This window comes from Antedon bifida, chromosome 5 (genome assembly GCF_963402885.1).
Source record: "Antedon bifida chromosome 5, ecAntBifi1.1, whole genome shotgun sequence".
In the NCBI taxonomy this organism is placed as follows: Eukaryota; Metazoa; Echinodermata; class Crinoidea; order Comatulida; family Antedonidae; genus Antedon; species Antedon bifida.
Genome location: NC_136230.1, coordinates 13,040,280 through 13,058,012, shown reverse-complemented (window position 1 = coordinate 13,058,012; position 17,733 = coordinate 13,040,280). Strand labels below are relative to the sequence as shown.

Sequence of the window (17,733 nt, the reverse complement as noted above, 5' to 3'; positions counted from 1 at the left end):
CGGCGCATTAAACGGTCGCCGAAAGTGGCACTCTCCGCGTTCCATACTTAGTAAGAAACAATCCAATGATGAAATATGAGGGACTAAACCAATTGCCTAAAGTTTAATGATAAAGTTTATTTGTAATTTCCAATTTAGAATGTTAGCAATATCATAAAGTAATGCTGCTGTTCAGAGTGTATCAAGAGTGTAAAAACCATTTTGAACATTTATCAAGATATTATGTTTGTCAAAATTAATAATATGATGATACGTTCAAGTATTTCACAAGAATTCAATGGGACAGATCTATATAGTTTTCTAAATTCGCCCTTCTTATAAAAGAGGGGAAACATTAGCATTTTAGCCATTCATTTGGGAGACATCCTGTACACAGCGATTTTTTTTACTCGGTGCGAGTGTTTTGGTACATTAACGGGGATGGCATCTGATTCAGACTTTCGGGAATACTTTGTTTTTCATATTTGTGTTATAAACATATTTTTAAAAAACGTCAGCTTTCGCTTTTGCGTTATACACAACACATCTATCAGTCAAGGTTAATAAGCCGACTCCAGACACTATTATGTGTTGTGGATTTGATGAAATTCCAGTAAAGCTTTGTGTTGGTACTTGCAATTTAATGTATTCCTTTTTCGAAAAGCTTACTGATATACATCATTAAGGGCTTCCATTAATCTTTACATTTTGCATCATCGGCGTAAAACAGTGCACTATCTTAGATGGATCTGTTTTGTTTTTCCTTATTCCAACTCTAAGATGCCTTCCTGAAAATTGACGACGGACTGTTTTTACCATCTCCTCCAAAATGAAAAAAAAAGATCCATCCTATGTTTAAGGTGTACGTAGCAGAGACGTTACCGGTCTATCATATCTCGTATAAATGGGCACCGTAACAGTTATTAAGAAACTGAAGGTGCACTGTACAATGTACGAAAATACTTTTTTTGTCGAAATTATTGTACTTTGCACTTACTTTTATTTTGTCAATTACCAGTGTAGCCTAATACTGAATAAATGACGAATGCCTGATATCTTTACACGTCTTAAGTGAATGTTTCCCTCTTCGATTAAACAGTATAAAACCTATTTTTCCATCGAGAGTACGGCCTGTTTTCCAGTCGATGTTGAGTTGCTTTGAGTTATGCAGATTCAACGATTTGGTATGAAAAGGGGTAACTGGTCTTTATATCGACGTATTTTAGATTACTGACATTTTAACGATTGACATGAATAGGAGTGAAATATGTGTCAACACTGCGTTTACAACTTTAACGATAACAAAAGTTTCACAAATTACGTCATCATAATTTGATAATAAAATAGTACGCACTGCTACTTCTTGAATTCTCACAAAGCGACGACGTTTTCACTTATTGTATAAGTAAAACTATATAAATTATAATAACAAAAAAATTCAATTTAATGTTTTGTCTTCAGTCCAAGCATAAACCAACCAATCAAAATCCAATTTATTTTTTACGTAGTCTTGGTGTTCCAACTCTCCAGCTCGAGAGAGAAAGCGCTAAACTAAGTTGAAAAATCATACTTTAATACCAATTGTTTAAACAATTGGTGGTCCGGCTCGATTATCATCACTGTTGGTTGTTCATTCAATCCAACTCAGCGTCGACTGGAAAACATGTTTAAATACCGTACATGTTTAAAAGGCAAATTTATATTTGAGAAAATGTAGTAACTTGTAAACACTCCTGTTTCTAAAACCCATAATGTATAATAATAATAATAATATATTATATGTTATATATTAGATATTATATTCTTACAAATAATTGAACATTACATTATAAACTAAGCACCAACAACAGTGTTGGCTTGTATCTGTCAGAGAACGATTAACTAAATAATAGTTAAACTAGTTAAATACGGTAGAATGTAAATTCAAATTAGAAACAAATTTGAGTTGATAGTAATACCTAAACGTGTTTTATTTATTTCAGAATGGATTTGGACCGTTGCATTGTGCTGCAGAACAAGGTTGTACAGATATTGTTAACATTCTGCTTATGGGAGGATCTCATGTGAATGTTCAGAATAAGGTAGGCCGTAGGTGTTTATACTCTTGTGGATGTTCTATTTGGATTACATTTCATTAAAAATACATTGGCAATAATTATTGTAAATGCAAATATTACTGTACATTATACGTGAATGCATATTACTGTGAAATAGGTTAAGGATTAGATAAACGTGATTCAAATTATATTAAACACGCACATTCCCATTTCTGTGTAGGATGAAATACAAAATGTATCCCATTATGTATTTATTATGTATAAATATATGTGGCGGAACGTTTATTAGAGGGTGATGTTGAATATTCCAAAGATGTTTTATGGAAGACGGGCGTTTATTATAAAAGACGTTTAAATAAACAGCTTTCACCATGGGCAAAAGCATCCCGGGTCTGAACAGCGATACACATGCAAAACATTACAGCAACTCGGCTACCATTCGGCTATGTCGGGGTTTTACCTGATTAAAAAATAAATAATACAGTTCACATTGGCTGCCGTTCATTTCGGCCGCCACGTATGGAACGCCTAAAGCCCCAGTGGCCCATCAAATTTCGAATTTCATATTGCCCATTTGTTAAATTCAAAATAAGAGCTTGTCTCTTATGCCTCGATAGTAGCTATTAGGTCAATTATTTGTTGTTTTTATTTATTTCTTTTTGCCGAATGTCGAAATTTCATTTACATTCATGATGTGGCAAGATTAGGCTTTCGTACTAATGTAATTTTTACTTGATTTCTGATAATAATTTTATTTATTGATTTTACAAATTCCACCGCAATATACTTCGATGATTTTTTAATATAATTGATTTGATCGTTATTTTTTGCAGTATAATTTCATTTTGCTTAAACTTTACGCGTGGCCCATGCATTAAGCAAAATGTATGTCGCCGCCAACGGCAAACGTTGGAGGGGAGCAAAAACTAGGAAGTCGCAAAGTAATTACATCATCAACCCGGAAATCACTTCTATACCGTGGACGGTTGAAAATCTAGAGATGAAATCAGAAGTTTTGTTTATAATAATATCTCCCTAAGAGAGAAATATGGAACAATATCGTAATAGTGAAGACGATGTTATCAAAGCTACTTTTCGCGGTACATCTGCGATAGAACAGTTGTTTTCCTTGTGCTCGCGTATTTCAGAATTAAGCATAATTTATATATGTCCCCTTGCCTCTGCCTATCACGCCAGTTACATGATAGAATTTGTTCCATGTTTATCCTAATCGACTTTCTTGCTCTATGCCTGGCATAATTATTTGAAGTATGTAGGCCACGGTAGTTTTTTTTTGCATGTACAGCAGCCTTGTGGTTGTCTCATATTAGGCGAATTTTAATTACGCAGATACAAGACACTTTGTCAAGCCCACGGGCTAAGTCAAGTGGTTGACATGAGTAGAAAAGAGGCTATACTTAAAGTAATTTCAAATATAAAACAACCTGTAACTATCTATTCACTCGCCTATTGTGCGTAGTGATGATACATAAACTGTTACTAAGTTGAAACAATATGAATGACCCTACACATCCACTTAATAATTACTATATTCTAAACAAATCAGGTATATATCATGATAATCTTAATTAATTGGTTCTTAAGTTGTTAAAGACGTTTGCATTCATTATTCTATCGCTATATTCAACAATTTTGTCTGTGGATATACATCGCATTTTGGAATGAGAAGGATGATAAATACTAACTAATTAGTATGTAAGTCTCCAACCACTAAAATAGTAATGACAAACAGAGGATAAATAGAATAAACGTTTGAAATGCAACAGATGACAAAACTGTGACTAATAATGTATTAAGCAGGTTGCTTGTGAACTTACAGAACCTTTAATTGATATTATTATTATTATTATTATGGAAAGAAGCCATTTTGTTCCCTTTTCAATGCCGTGTGTTGTAACTAATTGCTACTCACTGGTGAAACTTGTTATAAGCTTAATGACAGTTCCAAGATAATATTGATGACTTGATGATTTTGGTCAAGTGATGATAATATTAAGCTGATGCAAATTAAACGATATTTGATTTCTGTGAAAAAAACACCAATCTAAACAGTATTAAATGATAACTTTACCGAGAACCATATTTTGACAACGTATTAGGGATGTACATATTGTGTGTAGGGATGTACATATGACTCAATTGCTAATTTGACCTGCATTAGGCTTGATGTATAGAGTGCACACTGACTAAACTAACCATTTCTATTTGAAATTCCATTAAAAAAAAGGTGTGACCTATATTTTACAGGTGAAGACATTGTTATAAATCGTTGTTGTTTATACAGTGAGATGATATTCTACTGTACAAGCTGGACCTACAATATTGTTTAAATGTTTACACTGTGAATGAACACTAGTTAGGCTTCCGAAAAATCGACACATTCTCAATCACACAGCTTTATATTTTCTTGTGGAAAGACATGGTGTACCACACACACAACTTCACAAGTTGGACCTACAATTCAGGACCCAATAATAGTGTTAGACTCTTTTGTTCTATGAATTAACGGGCGTGTTGAAAAGTACGTAATGATCTAGCTCCATGACCTTTGTTCAACGGTTATTTTAGACCGTCGATGCAGCACACTGTAACGCAAATTTAAACTTTTAATCAAGAGATATTTGCTAAGCTAACCGTCCAAATTATTGTCCGCGAAAAGTACACGCGCAAGGGTAGATGTTTTTGGGATGACACTGAAGTTTTATATTATTATTATTATTATTATTATTTTGTTTACCCTGGGTAAGCCCAAACAGTTAAAAACTGATTTCCATTGGGGCCCTGCATTGAGTTAAAAACCATTTACATAATAGCATTTTGCTGAATATACTTTCTATGAAGTTCTGGTTTAAATAACCCTAGGGATGTGATGGTTTCTAACTCCTCTTCGACGCTATTCCACAGGGTTGCACTAAACAACACTAAAACTTGTGGAGAAACATTCTTTTCTCGCAAAAGGAATCTTTAACTTCAACAATGTGGACTGCCTCGTTACGCGTGACTGTGATGAGGGTGTAAATATATCAGTCATATATTTGGGAGTCAGCCTTTAAATGAAACTCTGTCCGAAAATGAAAGCCAGTCTAGGTCTGAGAACATGTTTACTGAAGGAGTCAGATATGGACATTTTAAAATAAGCCTTGCAGCTCGTTTTAAACACTTATTAAGTTTTTTATTATGGGATGCATACCTGCCACCCACCCCATACTGTACAACAATAGTCTAATGACGGCCTTAATAGACTAGTGAATAGTGTGTTCATGCAACTTTGTGGGAAACAGTCGCGAATCTGATTTAGCATGCCTAGTTTAGAAGAAACAGTTTTGTTCACGTACTCAACATGCGGTGACCAACTTAACTGAATTTCAACTTTCAAGACTTTCAACTGAATTGTTTGCAATTTTTAGATTAAGGTCGTTAGTAGATGTTTTCTTTTTCGATCCGATGAGCATTGATTTAGTTTTGTTTGCATTTATAGTGAGTTTGTTGCTAATACAATATTTAAATTTGTTTCAATTTTGTCTATGGTTGGTAAACTACATGTCAAGGTTGAATCGTCAGCGTACATGAACAACTTACAGTTTTTAGGAATACAATTTTGTAAATCACTTGTGTAAATGATAAAAAGCAGTGGCCCCAAAATCGAACCCTGTGGCACACCAATGTTTAGTGGTCGCGTCTTCGATTATGTGCCACCAATGTTTACATTTTGACTGCGATCACTTGAATATGATTTAAACCACTCCATTACGGATGGTGACATGCAAATACATTTGAGTTTTTTTTAACAGAATTTCATGATTAACTGAGTCAAATGCCTTACTCAGGTCTATGAAAACAGTACCAGTCAGTTTACCCTGTTCCATGGCATGTAAACACTCGTTGGTTAAGTCATGTAGCGTTGTTTCAGTTGAATGAAACGGTAAAAACCCTGATTGACAAGATGGGATCAGCTTGTTCCCATCAAGGTACGAATAGACGGCCGAATGTACCCACCTTTCTATAATTTTTGAAACATTGGGTAGGATGGAAATTGACCTATAATTATTAGTGTTACTTTTGTCTCCTCCTTTGTGAATAGGTGTAACAGAGGCCTTTTTCCACTCTGTAATGTAATGTCCGCATCGTATTGATAGGTTTAGGACATGGGTTAATGACTTTGTCACGTGTGGGTAAGCTAGTTTAAGCATTTTTACACTGACGTCGTCTGTACCTGTTGCTTTACCAGCAGACATTACTAATATTTGACTTTGAACAAATTCTTCTGTGATGTCTGGTAATATACATTGTTCGAGTGAATTTGACTCAGAGACGTTTTGGTTTGATTCAAATATACTACTGGTTGTTGCATTCGCCACACGTTCACCAATTGTGGAGAAATGTTCATTCAATATATCAGCAATGTCGTCAGGATTGTTGATAGTAATTCCATTATTGGAAATAATACAATTTGGGGCTGATTTTTTATTGCTTGGAAGGACCTCTTTTAGTTTCTTCCATAGCATTGACGAATCACCTTTGTTATTTTCGATGGTTGATTTAAAATATTCACTTTTTTTGGTCCGGATTTTATCAGTCACGTTATTCCGTAACGTTTTGTAGGTGTTCCAATCTATTTCGTTTAGCCTTTTTATGCGTGCAATCACGTTGTCGCATAAGTTGCATTATTTCACTTTCAAGCCTAGTACTGACAGTTTTTGTGGCTGTAAAAGCAATTCCAGCCTATTAAAAAGCAACTATTTTTCATTTCTTTGGGACCAACTATTGCTGATTTCGTTATTCAAGATACTCATTTGAATTATGGTCACAGTGATAGAAGTATCATGCCAACAAAGCTGAATGAACCTTACTGGATAAACAGAGAAAACGCTTATTAAATATACATAGAAAAGATAAAACTAACTCAAAACATGCGATACACCACCATTTGCCAATGTTGACGTGGATTATTTTGAGCCAGTAATGATAAACAGAGGCGAGAAGATATCGACATCTTTAAAACAAGAATGTTTGAAATGTATTATAGTATCATGGTACAACAGAATAGTAGACATGATTTTTTATGGGAAGTGAAGCGAGTTTGGTCAATTCGGTCTAGCGAGCTGGATATCATGTGAAAATTACACGTACCGGTATAAGTATTAGAAAACGACTTGAAGTGGGGTGTAGTCTATGCAAAAAAGCTTAGAGTGGTCAGTAGGGATTAAATAGAATATATGGCTATGTTGACTGCCGGTAGCATTCCACTTCCCCTATATTGATTTCTAGGCCTCTTTTCAGATTTTGTGTTAGCCTAGACCCTATGCATGTTAATGAAATAATTACTATGGATTCCCGAAGATTATGTACATTCTGTATTTTATGTAACAATACGGCATGTGAATTATTAATTCTTTTCGAAAAAAAAACCCAATTAGTGAAACTAACCTGCTTGGCAGTTTCGCTGTCCTTCTCAGAAGGATCCTTCAGAAGATATGACAGGTTCATTCACGTGACTGGTGGGCGCCTTCGTCTCTGTTGATGGTTTGGGTTCCTCGTCGTCGGATCCAATGGCCTCTGATGCATCTGTTGTTTACATCTGGTTCTCTATCAACGATGTTATGGTTGGTGATTAGTAGTAACATGATTATCTTCAATAAAATTAGCGGTAGAACGTTACTACTGTAGGTAATAATAAAATGATGTCTACTTCACTTAAATCGGAAGCCCAGAAAGAAAGTCATTTAATTATTCATTATACCAATATCCATATTCGGATTATAGATATGTACTATTTATTTTCTAAAGATTACTTTCATATTATTTAGGCTTGGGTCAAATGACATAAAAAATAAAGAAAAGATTACTTTAAATATTAACATTGAGACAATATTAATGATTACAATTTCAAAGATCACGATTAAATCTAACATTTTAATATTTTGATCTTCACTTTTACACATAGCGAACCAGAACAGAATCAACATTATAACACGTTCATAAACGATATGGGACACTATACAAATAATACATTTACCATTACTTTCAATGACAAACAAAGATTGACTACATCGTTTATAATGTACAAATAATTTTACTTTTAAAATAATTTCATAGTTCAAATCTATCCAACGATACAAAACAGGATATGATTTGACAAAAGTGTATGTCACCTTTTGGTCATTTAGTATAGTTTCGATACCAAGTACATTATAACATTCTGACATGTCAATGTAATACAATGTTTAGTATGCATGGTCATGTTTAGTGTGGAGTGTCGGACATTACGAACCAGTATCTGTATTCTATAAAACTTTAAAAATGTTAATTCAGTTACAATAATAATATAATACTACTATACCTCATAACATGATGCAAAAACTGATTTAAATTCATCGTATGTCATGACTAATTCGATTACAATAATAATATACTTTTTATCATCAATAAATTAAAATGTTCAACAATCCACACTGCATGTGGCATACTACTACACCTCAGTAACATCAATACTAAACTGAATTTCAAATCATCGCATATAACAAAGGTCTATGTAAAGGAGACTAATTAATATAATGTTTCAATATATCGTTAGTGTGAAGTTACACCAACCACTTAGTGTGTTCCCATGACAACAACGTTTCTCGAATAGAAAACATAATGTTAGCTTTAGTAAATAAATATTCATTTATATTGTTAATTTGCGCGCGCACAGCTCTAATTATCAGATATTTAAAAGGTTGAGTTTAATTATGATATTTTTAAACTAGTATTTTTAAGACGAATTAGTTCCACTTCACACGCGTACTGTGGTATTGTCTTATAGAACAACTTCTTTTTTTTTAAAGAAGCGACTTAGCTTTTGCCTGAGTTCTGTCTAAAATTAGGCACGGTCATTACCAATGTTGATTAAAAGGTTTATATTTTATAATAAGCATAAATTTTAAAGCCGCGGTGTTACCCTTTAATACTAAGAGAAATTACCTGAATCCTCCCCACGGCTTATTGAAAAACATTTATAATCTATGTAAAGATATAAAGAACACAACGCATTAATTTAATTTAATTATAATATTATAATATTTATTTCCACAAATAATAAAGCAAAATACAGAGTAGCATCATACTGTAAATATACAACTGATAATGAACATAAATATTATAATATAATTGTAGTCAGCAGGAAAGGAGCTAAGCGATTTTGCAATGAACAGGCTTATGTTGCTTTTAGCAGAGTAAAATCACTTAATATTCTGTTCATAACAGACTTTAATAAGGTCGGCATTAAGTCAAACAAGAAAATACCAACAGAAATGCAGGAGATGCGTCTGTTAGACTTACCAGAATCTACAACTGTTACAGTAACAAATATCACCATTGGACACTTAAACGTACATTATTTCATTGAAAAAATTAAGGATATGCAGACAGACAGCGAGAAGAAATTGTTCAAAAGAACAGATGTTATTTGTTTCTGTGAAACATATCTTTAAGACCATCACAGTTTCAATCATTTTCTCAATGAACATTCATACACAGCATTCAGGTCTGATGCACAGCAGACTTCACAACATGCCAGAATGCACGGTGTAATGATTTGTGCCAAATCAGAAACTAATCCCACTGAATTGGAATCGATTGCTGTACAAGGATTGGAGTCGAAGACTGTGCTCCTGAATAAGAACACATGCCGCCTGGTGGTATGTACGTTGTATAGAAGCCCATCAACTTTACTAGAAAATTTCCGCATCCTTATGGAGTCACTGCTTTTGAGGCTGCCTCTGAACGTCCCGACAGTCATCCTTGGGGATTTCAATGTTAATATCAAACAAACAACAAACAGTCCACCAACCTCTTTGACCAACCTTATGACACGTTATGGTTTCAAACAACTGGTACAAGAACCAACAACTGATTCAAGGACTTTGATCACATCTATGTCAACCAACTCCCACATGGCTTCACTGACACTCGAAGTCGAAGTTGAAGATATATACTATTCAGACCATGATGCTGTTATTTTAACAATAACATGAGTTTAATTAATGTCTACTTTTCATAATGTTTTGGGTATGATGCGTCTCACATGCACACAGAGCCAAGATATAAGGAGCTTGGACTTGCACCGTGCATGGGCACTAACCTTACGGTTTTCATTTATATTATCATCCCATGCTGTTATTCTAATATCTCGTTTCTTTCTATTTCATTCTTCTACGATCACTTCATATTATTATCTCTTGGTGAAAAGGGAGGCTCAGTCCTCCCCTGGGTTTATAGCCTCTCTACCTAAACCAATAAAAGTGTTGACTGAACATTGGCGGGGTTGACACAGGAGGAGGAATGGCACTTGGTATACTATAGTGCTTCTTTTGTGTCACTCTTTGATGTTGTTCTCATATGTTTAGTTACTTCATTATATCTATTATTGTTGTTAATAATTGTGATAATTTATTTAATTTATCATAATAAAACATTTAAGTTCTAAAAAATTAAGCCACATTTGTATTTTTTCAGTATTATTTAATTGTAATCATTCTCTTTAGACGTTCACATTTTCCCAGTTCAATCTTGAGATCTTCAGAAAGGTCATTATTTGTATTAAAAATTATTTAACCAAATTATAAACCCTAGCAGGATTTGAACAATGTAAAGCTAATACCTAAATAAAAAAAAATATATCTTTGAAAATGCTCCCAATCAGTGGATATATTTTGCCAAGTACTTCACTCAGTTTCTGAGTGCTTTCATTTGTTTGTTAGCAGGATTACTCAAAAAGTAATTACAAGATCTTTACCAAAATGAATATACAGATAGATATGTGGTCAAGGACCATTCCATTAAATTTTGAACCACTTTTTAGTATACCTTTCAGACCTGCTAGTGTTAAAAGATAGGACAGAATTTTTTAAAAGCCGGCGAGCAGTCTTAAAGTAACAAGTAAACTAAAATTGCATTTTCCCGAGACCTACTTGTCCAAAAAACTTCATTTTTGTACAAGAGGCAAGAGTTATAATTGAATGATTTGTAATTTTAAAACATAATTTGATTTAATGTGCACGTTTTTTGATGCGAGTAGTTTAAAAAACCTATTTCTTTTCAAATTCACTTGTTTGATTTTCGCGTTGCTGTTCTATTGTTAGCAACTGAAGCTATTGTTAAGTGAAAGGCTTGTTACATAACCATTACACCAAACTCGCATAGCCTACACATGCTTATAGTGAAATTAGCCTAAATCACAAACAGCATTAAGACACACACAAATATATATATATATATATATATATAAACACAGTAGTCAAAGAACATTAATTCTAAACCGCCCGGTGATATACTGAAATTTAATTAATTAATTTGAAACGATAAAGATGAGGAAATCTGTGAGAATGAGAAAAAGTCGCCCCAACCGAGAATTAATGTTCTTTGCCTACTGTGTTTATATATATAAAAGTATCTCTTTGGAGATCCCGCCTCGTGAATAAAAATACTGAAAGATGAGGGCGTATCAATTTGATCTCTGTTGCGCGTGCGTACAACTGAGGACTAGCGCTGTTCCGCCGTACCACGCCGAGAATGTTAAAGAGTCGCTATCCAATCGAGTTTGAACAATACCATGAAAGCCTTAATGGTCTAATGGTTAGGACATCTGCATATCAAGCAGACGGTCCGAGTTCGAGTCTCGGTTGGGGCGACTTTTTCTCATTCTCACAGATTTCCTCATCTTTATCGTTTCAAATTATATATATATATATATATATTTACCGGAGAAATCTTATGTAGGAGAATTTTACAGTAGGCGGAGGTATGCACTCTCGGAGTGGCTTTTTAGTTTACATTGAGTCTAGTTAGCACTACCGGATGAAGTTTACATTTCAGGCAAAGAAACACTTATTTGTTTTACATTTATAAAATACTATAAAAAAAGTTAATGATCCCGAAACTCAAGAAAGGACATAAATAGGGTCGATTCCTGATAAGTAGGCCTACTATCTTGAAAAAAAAACCACATCGCATATAATTACTATCTGTCGCACTTGTAGTAATCGAGCTGTCGCACTTTGTAATAACTATCTGTCGCACTTTGTAATAATTTTTAAAATTTAAATATTTTATAAACTTTATGAATTAATAAATATTACTGCAATGTTATTATGCGTTTTACTAATAATATTTTGCAACTTCCGAGTTTTTTTCTCCCCTCCAATGTTTGTTTTGCTTTTTTTACGGCCACGCGTAACATTTAAAGCTCTGTCTCACTATAAAATTAGTTTGACAAAAAAAGTGTGATGTGCCCAAATATGGTAGTTCTATGACATCATCATGTCCATATGGTCACATCACATTTTTGTTTGTGCAAACAAACGATCAACAACTCAATTATATTAAAACATCATCGAATTATATTGCGAGGGAAATTGTAAAATCAGTATATACAATTTTAAATAACATAAACAGGGTAAAAATTATATTATGCCTACATCGGGAGAACTGATTATAGCCATAATCATAGATGTATTTGAAATCAGGTAAAATCTCGATATAGCCGAATGGTAGCCAAGTTGTTGAGTTGATGTTAGGTTTGAACAGGTTGCGCGCTATCTGCATGTGTATCGCCGTTGAGACCCGAGATACTTTGGCCAATGTTGCAAGCCGTTTAAAACGTATATTCCTTATGCCGAAATCGCCCACTAGTGATTGTCATTATTTGGAATTTGATGTATTGATTATACCAATTAGGCCTACCGCATTTATTTGCATAAACGCCCTCTCCCCCATAAAACATCTTTGGAATATTCAACCTCCATCATCTAATAAACGCCACGCCACATATATTTATACACACAATTCTGTATTAGGCCTATAACACAAATACAATTATATTTGTTGAATAATTCATTGACTGCTATATCTATTTATTTACCAAGTATTTTCATACAATTATTTACTGTTATCACTTCTTGATAATATCAAATACAGTGTTGTACTTGTTCATATCTAGGGGAATTTATTTTATTATAAAATTAATGTTACCAACAAATGCCTCCCTCGAATGAACGCCGCCACACCAAACACCCACCCACGACATCACAACAACATCATTGTTTGTATATTTCTCATTACTATACATAGATCTGACGATGAGTGTGACCATCATAAAAAGCTTGTTAAAATGTTTCAATTCCTTTTCAATAGTAATAGGATGCGATGCGATTAAATGATACGTGGAAAGGCGCCACCATACAACCATGAGTAAATTCTTGTCATTTTACATATTTTTATAATAACAATCATGGCCTGTATACTCGATCTGTCAGCCTCAATAATGAAAACTGGAAACAACGCTTTTACAGAATTTATATTACAGAAATCAATCATGCAAAATGATTTGTATACGCCTTTTTAATTCTTCCTTTTATTCTTCAACACATTTACGACCGACGCATTAACGTCAGAAGTCATCAGCAACATTATTTAATGCTCGTATTGTTGCCGTCTTAACATCTAACATTAACAACACAAGTACAATATTGATCACCTCAGCGACTTCGTCATGGATACTTTTTTAAAGACAGTTTATATGAATTTATTATAATGACAACAGTATAAATATATGGTATATTTTTTATCCCGTTCATTTATTTGGTTCAAATTTGCAATTGGCTGACCAACACGTCCTGTTTATTATTAATTTTGACATTGCCACGCACCTGATGGAATTCATTTATTGATTAGGAGGTAAACTACCGTACTATTTATTAACAATGGCAATGATACACACATTGTCTTAATTTATTATGCCTATTGTGTGAATTAACACTATATAAACGTTACACTGTGATCTGTTACGTTAAACACCAGAATGAATGATAGCCGTGCATACCTACCTACCCATACATACTAATAACCTGGATATAATTTCTCCTTTATGAAAATTGTACGTATTTAGTTTTGCTGATGTTACTTATTATTATTATCGCGGGATTATCACACAAATATAACGAATGTCTTATAAGAAATGAAATGAAGTTAATTAGCAATGTGTTTAAGGATATTAATAGAAGGAAAAGAAAAGAGCTCATGATTGGACCACATTGTTACTAATGTACAAAATAATGTAAAACAAGCTGGGGATAATAACAACTACCCCCCGGACAACTACTCCCCGGACAACTACCCCCTTAGGACAACTACCCCCTTAGGATAACAACCCCCCGGACAACTACCCCCCGGACAACAACCCCCTTAGGACAACTACCCCCTTAGGATAACTACCCCCCGGGTAACTACCCCCGGTCAACTACCCCCCGGACAACTACCCCCGGACAACTACCCCCTCCCTTAGGACTATATATGTTCAATCTTTTACTTTTGTTTACAATAATGAATAGTAATTCGTCAAAGTAACGAATTAAAATATAGTTATTAATTCCTATTATACACTGTTGCAGAGTCAGGTTGTTGAATGGTCTGGGTGGTAGTTGTCCGTCCGGGGGGTAGTTGTCCTACGGGGAGTTGTCCTAAAAGATTATTTGCCCTCGGAGTATTGTCCAGGTTCAGGAGGTAGTTGTCCTACGGGGAGTATTGTGTCAGAGGTAGTTGTCCGCGGGGTAATTACCCGGGGGGGGGGGGGGGAATTGTCCGGGGGTAATTGTCCGGGGGGTAATTGTTCCTAGGGGGTAATTGTCCAGGGGATAGTTGTCCGGGGGGTAATTGTCCGGGGGGTAATTGTTCCTAGGGGTAATTGTCCGGGGGGGTAGTTGTCCAGGGGGTAATTGTTCTAAGGGGGTTGTTGTCCTAAGGGGGTAGTTGTCCGGGTGGTATTTGTCCGGGGGGTAGTTGTTCTAAGGGGGTAGTTGTCCAGGTGGTGGTTGTCCGGGGGGTAGTTTTCCGGGGGGTAAATGTCCAGGGGGTGAATATCCGGATACGCAAGTACACATTGTCTAAACGTAGCATAGCGCATGCGTATCATCTTAGATGTTGAGTCTTTGAAATTCTGAAATATGAATATTAAAACTGCCTACGAGTGAGTAGCCAATGGCATGCGGAAGAAATAGCCGAACCTGAAACAGAAAACGTAGGCCAAGATATTCGGCAATATGGCGAACATTTTGATGTATTTGGTAGATCCCGAACTCATCACGGTGATGATTGAGTTCAATCTTTAGTTTAATTCAACAATTCTTCGGGAAACTATTAATCATTGTCCGTTGTATGTTTGATTTTATACTTGTATTAATAACCCTACCTAATTAAATTCGTGTTTTATCCGTTTCTGGAACTCGTACGTTTACATACACATTATGCCTAATGAATAAAGAAAAGTCTAATTTAATTTAAACCATTAAAACAAATTATAAATTAGAAAGTACATAACACATATCATATCACAAACTGTCCAATAATTTAATGTTAAACATTTATAATTAAAATAATATTTTTTTGATAAATTAGATACAAGAAATACATACCAGTATCATTTAACAACTTGTTTATGACAATTGATTTTAATTTACCAAAAAGAAACTCGCATTATACTTATATTGATAAGTATGTGATGGTATAGCAGTAATTAACTAACCAATGTAAACATCAAAGGCGCTTAGTAGCACATCATGATTAATGTTTTCTTTAAACAATTTAACATTATTTAATATAGTTACAGAACGTGAATAGGTCATAATTATTAAAATAATATCAACTCATGTCGGGCGTCCAGACAAAAATTCATATTAATCGTTTTTCTAATATGTACATTGAAATTATAGATAGATAGTTTTTCATTTACTTTTTTTTTTAAATTTGATTTTCCATTCTTTAGATACGATAGAAATCATAAATATGTGTTTTTAATGCAAAGCTTTTACTTAGGTTTATTGTTGCGTTGGTAATTTTATGGTATGTACCAGCAATTTGTATTCCCTTATTTGCTATGATTTACCTCAATCATCATGGTACCATTTCGATTTAATTTTCGAACTAAACCTTTTTCAATAATTCAAACAATATTTTTTGTAGGGCTACTAATGTTTTAACGACAACATTTACAATGCAGATAATAAATATTTCCGTTGTTGGCAGCGAATGTAACATATTTAAAATGTTTGTTGTTTTGTACATAAAACAAATAAACCGGTAACGGGTGGAGACAAGACGTTTTAGGCCTAATTAATTAATTGATTGATTAACTGATCGATAAAGAAAGACAACAAAAATATGATCTGTACTTTGTACAGTTTGTAACGTTTTACTCTCCTACAATCATAACAAATAACAAAAACTGCCTCGTAATGCAGAAGTCAATACAATCTTGAAATTATACATATACATAATAATAACGCATTTCTTATTTTTACTGATCAATTTGGAATTGTGAAACAAATGTGTCAGTAGGCCTATGTTTAGAATAATTCTCCTGATAATAATATAATATTGTGAAAAAGGTAAATAAAAAAATAAAGAACCACCATATTTTACACAATTGGTAACAGTTTATAAAGTATAAATACCATGACAGTTATTATAAAGTGTTTAAAAGTACTGTACCATCCAACAGAATATCATGCAAGCAAATACGTATGTAATGCATTAATATTAATAAACTATATTTAATTTAACAATGTAGCCTATCAAAATATTTAACTGAATTAGCGTTATATATGATCACATCTAATTGATTTACTGCAATATTAGATAGTTTGTTGTGAAGTGAAAAATACTATAACATAATGTTTGTAATATTTCAGGAAGGATGGACACCTTTGTGTGCTGCTGCAAGTAATGGCCGCACGGATGTTTGCACTATTTTGCTCAAGGCAGGTGCTAATTTGGATCTTACAACCAATGTAAGTTTTACAAACATTATTAATACGGGGTGCTGTATAGTTCAGTGTGATTAAAACAAATGATTTCATATTCACATTTAAAGGGCGAACCTGTAATAACATACCTAAAGTACTGTCACTACATTATATAAGTAATACTAAAATAGCAGAACCATTAGAACTATTTATATTGTTCTGTTAAACTTCAACACAACATGGTAAAACATAACAACAATAGTTATTTTCATATCATATTTGTATAATAACAATCATGGCCTGTATAACACGATACTCGATCTGTCGGGCTCAACAATAAAAACTGTAAACAACGCTTTTACATAATTTATATTACAGAAATAAATCATGCAAATTGATTTTTATACGCCTCTTTTTTTTTTTAAATTTAAAATATTTAAAAAAATTAATTAAAGAAGTCATCAGCAACATTATTTGATAGAAACAGACATTAAGCTATATAGCGAAACCATCGATAGTAACCCTTTTTTAGTATGTTTTAAATAATATTAACGAATAGGCCTATTGACGAAACCAAGTAAAGCGAGAAAAAATAAATAAATAACTAATATAAATATACTGTATAAGATTATGTTTTTATTAACGATTTCATTGCCCGTTTATGTGAGCTTTTAATTAAAAGAAAATTTTGCGTTTGCAGCGTGAGCCTGAGAAACAAAATCCGCTAAACTGTTATCTGAAACAGGTCTAATTAGCCTCATACTATAATAATTTAAATGCAAAAAACTCACAGTAAGTTTACGTCTTCCTCTCATTGTTTATTTAAGATTCCTGATAATCGGAATGTATTCAGTTTTGATTTGCCAAATAATCTTGTGTCAAATCCAAAATCACTACAA

At 33.6% G+C, this 17,733-nt stretch overlaps 1 protein-coding gene and 1 non-coding gene across 2 annotated transcripts in view; both read left to right on the top strand.

The window, feature by feature from the left end:
• The window catches only part of LOC144842707 (ankyrin repeat and SOCS box protein 11-like), a 372,919-nt gene that overhangs the window by 26,447 nt on the left and 328,739 nt on the right, over window positions 1–17,733 (top strand). The gene's annotated exons all lie outside the window — the stretch shown is intronic.
• On the top strand, window positions 11,656–11,727 carry Trnad-auc (transfer RNA aspartic acid (anticodon AUC)). The gene has a single exon. It is a non-coding gene; the product is annotated as a tRNA-Asp (tRNA).